The sequence below is a fragment of the Pseudophryne corroboree genome, chromosome 6 (genome assembly GCF_028390025.1).
Source record: "Pseudophryne corroboree isolate aPseCor3 chromosome 6, aPseCor3.hap2, whole genome shotgun sequence".
NCBI lineage: Eukaryota > Metazoa > Chordata > Amphibia > Anura > Myobatrachidae > Pseudophryne > Pseudophryne corroboree.
This window is the reverse complement of record NC_086449.1, coordinates 50,055,688-50,068,551: the sequence shown is the minus strand read 5'-3', so window position 1 is coordinate 50,068,551 and position 12,864 is coordinate 50,055,688. Positions and strand designations below refer to the sequence as shown.

Below are 12,864 nucleotides of genomic sequence, written 5' to 3'. Positions count from 1 at the left end.
AATGTCCCTTACACATATGAGACACATTATTAATGTCCTTATAAACATAATTTGCCTTACACATTATGACAACCTTTATCAATGCCCTTTTACACGTAATGTCCCATACACATTTGCCGCATATTATTAATGCCCTTATACACATAATAACACACATAGTGCCCCCTACACATTTGCTGCACTTTATTAGTGCCCCTATACACATAATGACACACATACAGTAGTACCCTGTTACACATATGCCGCTCATTATTAATGCCCTCATACACATAATGGCACACATAGTGACCCTTACACATATGCTGCACATTATTAATGCATTTTTACATGACACACATAATGCTCCTTACACATATTCTGAACACTACTGCACAACCAACCTACTCACATGCACACAGCACTCACACTGCCACTAACACTGTGACCTCTGCCTCTGCTTGGATACAGATGTGTCCTCATAAATCTTGCTTCAGTGCTAAAGTCGGGCACATTTTTTTTATGAAAATGCATCGAATTTGCATTGTTATGTTGCTAGGATGCACAAGCAGCTTCTGCTGATTAAAATGGTATGTAGCATGCCTATATACTGTGTGAGACTGTGGCTGTATCTGCATATGAAATGCTACACACAGAATATAGGCATGCCGCATATCATTTTAATCAGCAGAAGCTGATGATGCCCTTAAGAATATCAAATGCCCTAGGCAATTGCCTTGTTTGCCTATGCCCAGAGGCGTAACTAGGGTTTTTGGAGCCCAGGGCAAGATCAATAATGGCGCCCCCCCCCCCCCCCCCCCAAAAAAAAATTTTTTTTTTAATAAAAATAATAAATTAATAAAATGATAATAATAAAAAAAAAAATACAAAAGGAAAGTATGTGCAGACGCCACCGGTGTCACTGCATATAAAGATGTCAGGGTGTGTATGTATGTGTATGTAGGTGCAGTGGTCGAAGTTGAATTTTTGAAGGTGGAATGAAAGAGTGATAGCAATTATGCGCGCGCCGAAGGCGCGCACGGTCTGGAAAAGGGGTGCGGTCACTCAAAAGGGGCGTGTCCTTCAGTGTAGTAGGACCCCTTATACTATCTAGTACTGGTGCCCCTTTCACATTATAGCACACGGTATGAGCCGAAATTCACATTATAGCACACAGTATGAGCCGAAATTCACATTGCCCCACACGGTATGAGCCGAAATTCACATTACCCCACATGGTATGAGCCAAAATTCACATTATAGCACACGGTATGAGCCGAAATTCACATTATAGCACACGGTATGAGCCAAAATTCACATTACTCCACATGGTATGAGCCAAAATTCACATTACCCCACATAGTATGAGCCGAAATTCACATTACAGCACACGGTATGAGCCGAAATTCACATTACAGCACACGGAATGAGCCAAAATTCACATTACCCCACATAGTATGAGCCGAAATTCACATTATAGCACACGGTATGAGCCAAAATTCACGTTACAGCACATGATATGAGCCAAAATTCCCATTATAGAGTTAGGGGATCCTACCCCCAGAATTAACATGGCCTGTGGGGCACTATGATGAGGGGAGCCCACCCCCTTAATAGACTAATTGCAGAGTTTAGCAGCGGAAGGGCTGCAGCGGTTTCTCACCCCAAGCTGCGGCGCTTCTGCCACCTCCGACACTCCACATCTTCGGCACCACCCAGGATGCAGAGCACCGCACCGGGTATGCACCCTTTTCAGTGTGGTCTGCTGCGCTCCGAAGGGGTTCTTGTTTCATGCTGCAGGATCCCGATGTGTGCCTTCCTCCCCGCTGTTACTGTCACGGTAAGCATTAGTATCGTTTACCGCAGAGGCCATTTTCTGAGGCATATGTGTTAAACCTCAGGAACTGAAATGCCCTTCTCACCATACAGCTGTGTGGCCGAGCCGGGCGGGGGGACAGCCAGCAGCAGCATGCCGGATATCAGCAGCAGAGGGTGCGGGCTGTACATACTTGAGGCAGCTGGATATTCAACAGTGCTGAAAGCCTCCGGAGCCCGCACCCCCGGAGCTGCAGTACACCGGCAGAGGACACCCATCCCCCGAACCCTGCGTAGCCCAAAGCCGGAGATCAGCAGCATGTTGAACGCGGAAGCAGAAGCTGCTTATTGCCGGTCAACATGCTGCTGATCTCCGGCTTTGGGCTCCGCACGTGCATTACAGCCCCCATCCTCGGCTGCTGATATCTGGCATGCTGCCCCTGCTGCTGGCTTTCCACCCGCCCGGCTCGCCCACCCAGCTGGATGGTGAGTGAGAAGGGCATCTCAGTGCCCGTGGTTTAATACATATCTCTCTTCGGTAAATGGCCATTAGTACATCCCACACACACTGATTACACACACACAGACTGGCCACCCCCAAATCCTACACACACCCACTCAGACTACACACACACATTCTCATACTTTCCTCTCCCCCCACACACACACTGGACTGCAAAAATTTACACACACTGACACTGTTCCACACACACACAATTAACACACACTCACACTGTCCCACACACACAATTAACACACACGCATACTGTCCCACACACCAGTGGCGTGCGGTGAGGTCAGTGGCGTGCGGTGAGGCACTACAGCCATAATGTCTGCCGAATCCTGCCGATGACCCCTACCGCCACCGAGCCAATGCCCACCACTGCCTCTGAGCCGATGCCCGCTGCCACCACCAATGGCTTACAAACTCGCCCACCATCAACTGACCCAGCCCTCCACCACTAATTTGCAACTCAGTCCAAAGCCGCCAATGCCCGCTGCATGCTTGCTCATCATACTTGTGATATATTGTACATTTTTATAGAAAAAAATAATAATTTGTGTTTGGGACTGGGAAGGGAGTGGGAGGAGGACATGAATGCAATTTTGTTGTCCAGGGCTTCCATTAACTTAATGGAGAAGGGTCTGAATGGGTTAAAAAAATAAAAAAAAAACTGAGTGAGGTCCCCCCTCCTAAGTATAACCAGCCTCGGGCTCTTTGAGCCGGTCCTTGTTGTTTAAATACTGGGAAAAAATTGGACAGGGGTTCCCCGTATTTAGACAACCAGCATCGGGCTCTTAGTCTGGTCCTGGTTCCAAAAATACAGGGGACAAAAGATGTAGGGGTCCCCCCGTATTTTTAAAACCAGCACCAGGCTCCACTAGCCAGGGACATAATGCCACAGCCGGGGGACACATTTATGTAGGTCCCTGCAGCCGTGGCATTACCCCCCCAACTAGTCACCACTGGCCGGGGTTCCCTGGAGGAGTGGGGACCCCTTAAATCAAGGGGTTACCCCCCCTCCAGGCACCCAAGGGCCAGGGGTGAAGCCCGAGGCTGTCCCCCCCATCCGTGGGCTGTGGATGAGAGGCTGATAGCCATGTAAGTAAAAAAAGAATATTGTTTTTTGTTGTGGAACTACAAGGCCCAGAAAGCCTCCCCCGCTTGCTGGTACTTGGAGAACCTCAAGTACCAACATGCAGGGAAATAACGGGCCCGCCGGTACCTGTAGTTCTACAACAGAAAAAATACCCAAATAAAAACACAACTCACACACCGTGACAGTAAAAATTTATGAAAACACACTGACACACTCACACATACTTACCTATATCCCACGCCGGTCACGTCCACTTGTCCAGTAGAATCCAATATGGGTAGCTGTAAAAATGAGAGACACATTACTTACCTACATCCCACGCCGGTCACGTCCACTTGTCCAGTAGAATCCAGTAGGGGAATCTGTAAAAATGAGAGACAGATTACTTACCTACATCCCACGCCGGTCACGTCCACTTGTCCAGTAGAATCCAGAAGGGGAATCTGTAAAAATGAGAGACAGATTACTTACCTACATCCCACGCCGGTCACGTCCACTTGTCCAGTAGAATCCAGAAGGGGAATCTGTAAAAATGAGAGACAGATTACTTACCTACATCCCACGCCGGTCACGTTCACTTGTCCAGTAGAATCCAATAGGGGTACCTGTAAAAATGAGAGACAGATTACTTACCTACATCCCACGCTGGTCACGTCCACTTGTCCAGTAGAATTCAATAGGGGTACCTGTAAAAATGAGAGACAGATTACTTACCTACGTCCCACGCCGATCACGTCCACTTGTCCAGTAGAATCCAATAGGGGTACCTGTAAAAATGAAAATGATACTTGTAAACTTCAATCCACAGGAGGAGAGAGAGAGAGAGAGAGAGGAGGAGGAGGGGGGGGGGAGAGAGAGACTAACCTGCTGCTGCTGCTGGGGAGACCGACACACACTGCAGGGCCACGACGGGAGGACGGAGCCGGCGGAGGAGGGGGAGAGCCGCACACCGCCGCTCCTGTCAGCGGCAGCGGAGGAGGACGGGGCGCACACTACAGACGCCAATAACCGCCGGGACAATTAACACACACACACACAATTAACACATACGCACACTGTCCCACACACACACACAATTAACACACTCGCACGCACACTGTCCCACACACACAAATAACATACACGCACACTATCCCACACACACACACAATTAACACACACTCACACTGTCCCACACACACACACAATTAACACACCCACACAATTAACACACATTCACACACACACAATTAACACACACTCACACTGTCCCACACACACACAATTAACACACTCACACTGTCCCACACACACAATTAACACACATTCACACTGTCCCACACACACACAATTAACACACATTCACACTGTCCCACACACACACAATTAACACACTCACACTGTCACACACTCACACAATTAACACACTCACACTGTCACACACTCACACAATTAACACACACTCACACACAATTAACACACACACACTGTCCCGCACCCCCCTCCCCCGACAGAAAAAATATATAAACATAACTGTAAAGCCCGCTCACCTGTTAAGGCAGCGTGCGCGCACCTCCGAGGTCGTGGTCGCGCGCACCTCCGAGGTCGCGGTCGCGCGCGATCGCGTACAGTACACTGTGCAGGGAGGAGGGAGGGGGGGTGAGGGGAGGCTCCTGGCTGCCGCTGCCTGTCCAGTGTGATAGGCACAGCAGCCGGGGAGACAGGGAGAGCGCCGCAGGTAGCGCCGGCGGAATCCTTGTCGCATGGGGTGAGCAGGCCGTGCCGGTGGTGCCCCCTCTGTTGGGGCTTCCACGGCGCCCCGTGCACGTGCCCTGCTCGCCCCGTGCTAGATACGCCTCTGCCCACGCACACACAATTAACCCACACTCAAACTGTCCCACACACACACACACACACATACACACAATTAACACACTCACACTGTCCCACACACACAATTAACAAACACGCACTGTCCCACACACACACAATTAACACACTCACACAGTCCCACACACACACACACAATTAACACACGCACACTGTCCCACACACACACAATTAACACACACGCACACTGTCCCACACACACACACAATTAATACACACGCACACTGTCCCACACACACACACAATAAACACACACTCAAACTGTCCCACACGCACACAATTAACACACTCACACTGTCCCACACACACACACACACACAATTAACACACACACTGTCCCACACACAACACACACGCACACTGTCCCCCACACACACAATTAACACACACACACACTGTCCCACAAGAACAATGTCCCACATACACACACTTAACACACACACACAATGTCCCGCACCCCCTTCCCTCCCCTGTCCCGACACTGCAGGAAAGTATAAAGTTTACCCCGGCCCGCTCACCTGCACTGTTCAGGGGCCGCGCACCCCCCGAGGTCGCGCACGCGCATGCGCGCACCTCCGCGGTCTATTGTGACAGGCACAGCAGCCGGGGAGACAGGGAAAGCGCCGCGGGTAGCTTCGGCGGAATCCCTGACGCATGGGGCGAGTGGGCCGTGCAGGTGCCGGTGGCGCCCCCCTCTGTGGGGGCTGCCATGGCGCCCAGGGCACGTGCCCTGCTCGCCCCGTGCTAGATACGCCTCTGCCTATGCCTATGGCCGGCTCTGCCTGTTGCCCTCGGGGCATTCCACACCGCAGACCTCTTGCCCTTCAGGCGGGACTTGAAGTCGGCCCAACTGCATATGTGATTAGAATTAGGGGTTAGGGATATAAAAGTTATGAATACCTGTTTTGTTTGCTTGTACACATGTTATGTATTTGGTTGCTATAGGCAACATCACATATAGGTAAGTTTTTTATAAGAAATTGGGCATGAAATTGTGTGCCAATATACACTTACCGTCTTCTAACTTCCTGTGGGGTGCGGATAATTGAGCCGACTTCATTTACAGAATCTGTAATGTCCCTCCAGATGCGATCTTTGGTTGCAGCACCCATGTTTTTGCTGCCTCTATGTATTTTGTCCATGGCTTGTGTGACCAGAACTCGCAGCTCCCTCTTAGAAAATGCGGGCTGTCTTTTTCGTTTTTTGGCTGTAGCCTGTGAGGTATCGTCCTGTACCTCCTCATCATCTCCCTCTTCACTTGCTGGTTGTGTCGTTTGGGTTTGTGATAGTACTCCAGAATCTACCTCAGTTTCCTCAGTATCTGTGTCTGGCAGGGGACTCACAGCATACCCCTGTGTATCAGAAGATGGGGTTGTCCCAGTACTGGGTCCTGCTCTTTCAACATCACCACTGGCAGCTTGTAGCATCTGACTCCGTAGTGCTATTCTGCGAGATGTCAATGTTGTAATCTGCTGCTGCACCATCTCCAACTCTGCAACTATATGCTCAGGTGTAGCCATGTTGCTGGAGGTATGTGTGTTGGCACAGCTGTCTGGCGATTTATAGCTGCGGGTGTTTTCCAGTGCGGTAATTTGCACAGGTGCGCCAATCATGCAATTTTTTCCAGTAATTGCAGTACTGGCTATTTAAAGGCCTTGCATGCAGCCTGTGTGCGCGGGTGTATGATATGAGACAATACAGACAAGGCGGACGTATTGGGAAGAATATTTACGAGTAAGTTATTTAGCAGTATATTGCATACTAATGTGCGTTTTCTGGCTTGCAAATTTTAATTTGTTGCTTTGCGGACGGCGTGTTATAAGCAACTTTAAGAATTTTTGTAAGTTAGTATATAGCAGCAAAAGGTATCTAGGAGGTGGTACTGTTTTTTTTTTTTTTTACATTATTCTCTGTGTATACATGTAGTATCTAATAGTTGTGTAACATGTAATTAGCAATGTTACCGTTCTAGGGGTGACGGTGTGTTTGCTGCTATCCTCAGTGTCCTCTCCTCTCTCTTGTAGGTTGCAAATTTTTGTTTTTGGTTTTTATTTTGGATTATTGATGCAAAGAAGCCATTGTTATTTCCTTTCTTGAAGTTTTTTTTCCTTTACAGAGGAGGTAAGTGGTTTGTCCGTGGGTGGGATGGTGTTCTAGGGGTGTCAGTGTGTTTGCTCCTATTAGCGTTGTTTTTTTTTCTTTGTTTTCTTAATGTCAAAAGTTGGTGTGCCAAAGTATGCAGTTTGTTGTGTTATTCCTTTGCGGGAATTTTGGTTTTGTTTGTAAGTTACATGTCGTTTCCATTGTTTTGTTTTTTTTTATAAATATTCTGGGTTTGTTGGTTGTCTTTCTTTAATTTTTTGGGGATTGATGGAAAGCAATGTTGTAGGTACGTAGGTAAATGTGGTTTAATGTTTTTTTTTTTGTTTGTTCCGGATTTTCATCATGAAGATATTGAGTACGCTCCTGCAGTAAGGGTTTGACCTGCCATACACATAATTGTTTATTAACCAATGTGTGTTGTTAATGGATGGTGTGTTTTAATGTTTCCTACCTTCATTTGAAGTTGGTGATGTCCGTATATGTTGGTGCGGAAGCAATCCCACCCCAACAGGTGGAAGCACTTCCACCCCAACCGGCAGAAGCCCTCCCACCCCAACCGGCTCCTCATCCTTCAAGGCAACGGAGGCGTGCAATGCCACCAATTTTCAGATCCTGTGTCACCCTTTTTGGGATGCCTGATGATGTAGTATTGCGCAGATACAGGCTGCCACCTCATCTACTCCTAGACACTCTCTCCATAATAGAGAGTGATCTAGAACGATCCATTAGGTATCTTACAGCAATACCAGCATTGACACAATTCCTTGCTGTGTTATATTTTTTGGCCACAGGATCATACCAGCATGTAGTTGGTGACCTGGTTGGTATGTCGCAGGGCCAGTTCAGTAAGGTCCTGCGGCGTGTCAGCCAAGCATTTATCAGACGAGTAAAGTAATTTATATCAATGCCTTTGGATGCTGGTGCCCTGGCTGTGGTGAAGCGACAATTTCACGAAGGGGGTAGTCGCTTCCCACACGTTATTGGGGTTGTAGATGGGACACATGTTGCCATAGTTGCACCAAGACATAATGAAGAAATCTTTAGGAACAGGAAACTGTTCCACTCTCTGAATGTGATTGTTGTTTGTGGCCCATCCCTCCAGATCCTGTCCCTGAATGCTAAGCTCCCCGGGAACTCCCATGATGCACATGTCATTCGACAATCAGGGATATGGCAAAGATTAAGAATGATGGAAGGCCAAGACATGCGGCTATTGGGTGAGTGTTGTTGTAGGTGTTTTTGATCATGCATTTTTTTTCGGTTTTAATTGTGCGTATCTCCTTTTTCTCTTCTCATATTCAAAAACAGGAGATCGTGGCTATCCTTGCACCCCTGGCTCATGACTCCTTACAGCAAACCCAGGCCAGGACCACAGTCGGCATTTAACTCCGTGCTTACTGCCACTAGACAGCTGGTGGAGAGCACGATTGGGGTTCTTAAAGAGCATTTTCATGTGCTCCATCGCACTGGTGGTGACCTCATGTATTTGCCGGAGATGGTGAGTAAAATTGTGGTCCTGTGCGCTATTCTCCATAACATCACTGTAAGGAGTCGCGTAGAGCTTCCCCACATGGAGAAATTGCCGGATGAGGAGCCAGGAGTTGGACGGGCCTTATGTGCGGGAGTGCTAACTAGCGGGGTCATGCCGCAAGGGCTCAAATTGTGTGGGATTATTTCACGTATGTTTATGTTATGTTGTCCCCCCCCCCCCCCCAATCTGTCTGTACGTGTTTTACTTTTTGGACTGATGGCATTTAGCTGGCTTGGTAAAGTTCTGAGTGTGTTGCTAGTGTTTTGTGAGTATTTTATAGTGTCTGAGTACAGAATTTATCTTTAATGTTCTCCTTATCATGTTTATTGTGTAATAATGTTTTATACAATGGTATTACTGTTCCATTCTTATTTTATGTTTATTTTTTTGTGTAATTGTGTTATTAAACAACAATAACAGCCTTTTTTCTTTTGTTTTTGTATGTTTGGATTGTGCATCTGTTTACCATACAAATGCCACAACATCTGTTCCTACAAAAAAACAACTTTGTAACTTTGTGTAGCTGATTATTCCAGCAAAATGTGGTGAGTAAACTGAAGAAATAACTTATTTGTGTATTTTCTGATCCCATAAAAAACTATCTATATATGTGTGTAAACTATCTCACAGCCCCAGCATGAAGACATTCCTCAGACTGGTCCATAATGATGTGCAGCATTTTAAGCCAACGCGCCTCATTGATAATCTTACTCCTGGTGAAAGAAAGGCGCTCAAAAATTTGAGAGATGATACCTCTATTGTAATAAGACCCGCTGACAAGGGTGGAGCCGTGGTAGTCCAGGACTGGACAGATTACGATTTCGAAATATGTCGCCAATTGGCCGACACTAATGTATACCGTAGGGTCATGACTAACCCTATACCTGTGATAAAAAAGACCATTGATCTGAGTTTTAAGAGGGGATTGGAGAGTAATTGGATTGATCAGGACCTTTTTGAATTCTTAAGTATAGATGAGCCTAAATGTCCTATCATCTATACTCTTCCAAAAATACACAAAACAACGACCAAACCACCCGGGCGACCTATAATTGCAGCCGAGGGCTCACTGTTACAACCTATCGCTAGGTGGGTTGATTCTATATTTCAGCCATATGTGAGTAAATGTCGCAGTTATATACGCGACACAAGTGATTTTCTTAATCAACTTGGACTAAATGGGGTCCCCAGGGGCAAGTGTCTTTTAGCCACTATGGATGTACAATCACTGTACACAATTATACCACACAGTGATGGATTGGAAGCAATCAAGGAGGTACTTACTAGAAATCCAGAGGGTAATGTACCTACTGAATTTGTTTTGGAACTGACCAATCTCGTGTTGAGTCATAACCATTTCAAGTATAAGGATTCGTACTTTCTCCAGTTATCGGGTACAGCCATGGGTTCTAACTTGGCGCCCTCGTACGCAAATCTGTATATGTCCAAGTTTGAGGAGACACATATCTTACCCATATACGGTTCCAAAATTTCTTTCTACAAATGATTCATTGACGATGTCTTCCTAATCTGGGAGGACTCGCAGGAATCTTTTGTAGAGATGGTCAACAATATTAACATGCTTAATAGCCTGTTAAATTCACTTGTGAAAGCTCCCACCATTCGGTTCACTTTCTAGATGTTCAGGTATCCATTGTAGATGGAGTATTTGTTACATCTGTATACAGAAAGCCCACTGATAGAAACACTACTTTATTGACCAGCAGCTTCCATCCCCCTTCGCTAAAGGATAATTTACCCATCTCGCAGTTTTTGTGGGTAATGCATATCAACAATGATGGAATAATTAGGGAGAAACAGTTGGAAGAAATGAAGCAACGGTTTAGTGAAATAGGGTATTCAACTAAAGTGATCAATAACAGTCTCCTTAAAGCTAGGAATATATTTAGCGGTACCTCATCAAGGGTTGCAGCTAATGATAACCGTATGGTCTTTACCACAAAGTTCGATAATTATGCGCATTTTACGCTCAAAACATTGCACAAACATTGGCCGATTCTAAAATCTGATCAAGGGTTACCCTTTACACATATGGATCCTCCAATGATGGCTTATAAACGGGGATCCAATCTTAGAGAAATGCTGATGAGGCCTACAATGGTACCAGAAACTAAACTTAATTTTCTCCAGATTATGAGTTGTAAACCTGGTTGTTTTTCATGCGGGAAGTGTACGACATGTAGATCCCTACTCACTGGCTCTACTTTTCCCCATCCACACTCCGGCAGGAATATAAAAATAAGGTACCACTTGCATTGTAGGCTTGACTTGTTCCTCAGGATTTGATTGTGGCTGATATCTGATGTTTAAGTGTCAAGCAACCATCCAGAACAATGCCAAGATTCCGCACCCGATCAGTGGTCTGTAATTCTGAATCCCTAAGTGTAATTCCAGTTGGTTGGCTATGCTGCAGTCTTGTCCTTTGATGTTGCGGTCGTATCATAAGGACCTCTGTTTTATCTGGGTTCAGTCGCAGCCAATTGGCGCTCATCCACTCCTGTAGCTCAGCTAGACAGCCATTTAGGGTTGCTATTGGGTTATCAGTGCCCGGAGCAAAGGACAAGTACAGTTGTGTATCATCTGCATAGCAGTGGTAGACCAGGCCACGGTGCCTGATTATTTTGCCCAATGAGAGCATGTATACTGCAAAAAGCATGGGGGATAGTATAGAACCTTGTGGGACACCACATGGCAATGGCACTGGTGGTGATGAGTATAACCCAGACGATACTCTCTGTGACCTGCCTGTGAGAAATGATTTGAACCAGCTTAGGACTGTGCCACCCAGACCACAGAAATGTATCAGTCGCTCAATCAGAAGCCCATGGTCCGCGGAATCAAATGCTGCCGAGAGATCCAGAAGGATTAATATTGAACAGTCACCTCTGTCTCTTGCCATCAGAAGATCATTTAACACACACACCAGGTCTGTTTCAGTGCTATGTCTTCTCCTGAATCCTGATTGAAATGGATCATAAATATCATGTGTTGTCAGGCGGGTTTCCAGTAGATTTGCAACCACTTTCTCAATAACCTTTCATAGGAAAGGAAGGTTTGATACCGGTCTGTAGTTGGTCATGCAGTCGGGATCTAAATTAGTTTTTTTAAGAAGCGGTCTGACAATTGCTTCCTTTAGGGGTCCAGGAAAAATGCCTGTCTTCAAAGACCATTGAACAATTTTTGCAAATTTTTGCAATTTTTGCAGAGACTCTATCCAGTAAAGGGGAAAGTTAGTGACTGTGTAATACGATATCCAGATACTTTGTGAAATGGTCATAACTAAGCCAGCATTCTGAGACTTCACACTATATCTGAGACTTCACACTGTCCTTGCATACGCATCTAATAGAGAAATGGAAGGACTTGTATATCATTTTATTAGATGGTTTGTCACAGAAATGGAGATTATAATTGTATACGTATATATACACAAGGGAGATGAAATCGTCTATGCAGTCGAATAAGACTAAGAATATTAGAGTATAAATTACTAGCTACACAAGCTATTCAGAGACTGCAAGTAGATCTGTTCAGAGAGAAAGAGACACTGATGCTATAATTTAATGTAGAAAATATTCAAGACAGAAATTAGTCTGTATGAAAAAAACTGTCACGTTACCCATCTGGATGTTATGAGATCTAGAGTTCTTTGTAATAAGCCAGCGGAGGAGATATACTGCGTATTTATACTTCATGACATAGATCAGTTCTCTACATACAGCTTACTGGATACAGAGTCATGTAACTTTACATTCAGAACAGAGAAATGTCATTTATTTTGGGCTACACTGGTAACCAGGATAAAGAATTACATAGTTACACATCTAAGCAGGAATTTCTAAAGTGGCCTCAGACTCAGTAAAGGAACTTTCACACTCTCATATATTTGGAATATAACAGAACATTGTTGTTTATCATCTTTATGGGCCACAACTTGCGCAACTCAGG

At 45.8% G+C, this 12,864-nt stretch overlaps 1 protein-coding gene across 1 annotated transcript in view; it reads left to right on the top strand.

Moving 5' to 3' along the window:
• Nucleotides 1-12,864, top strand: part of LOC134936070 (gastrula zinc finger protein XlCGF17.1-like) — a 392,476-nt gene that overhangs the window by 146,393 nt on the left and 233,219 nt on the right. The window lies entirely within an intron of this gene.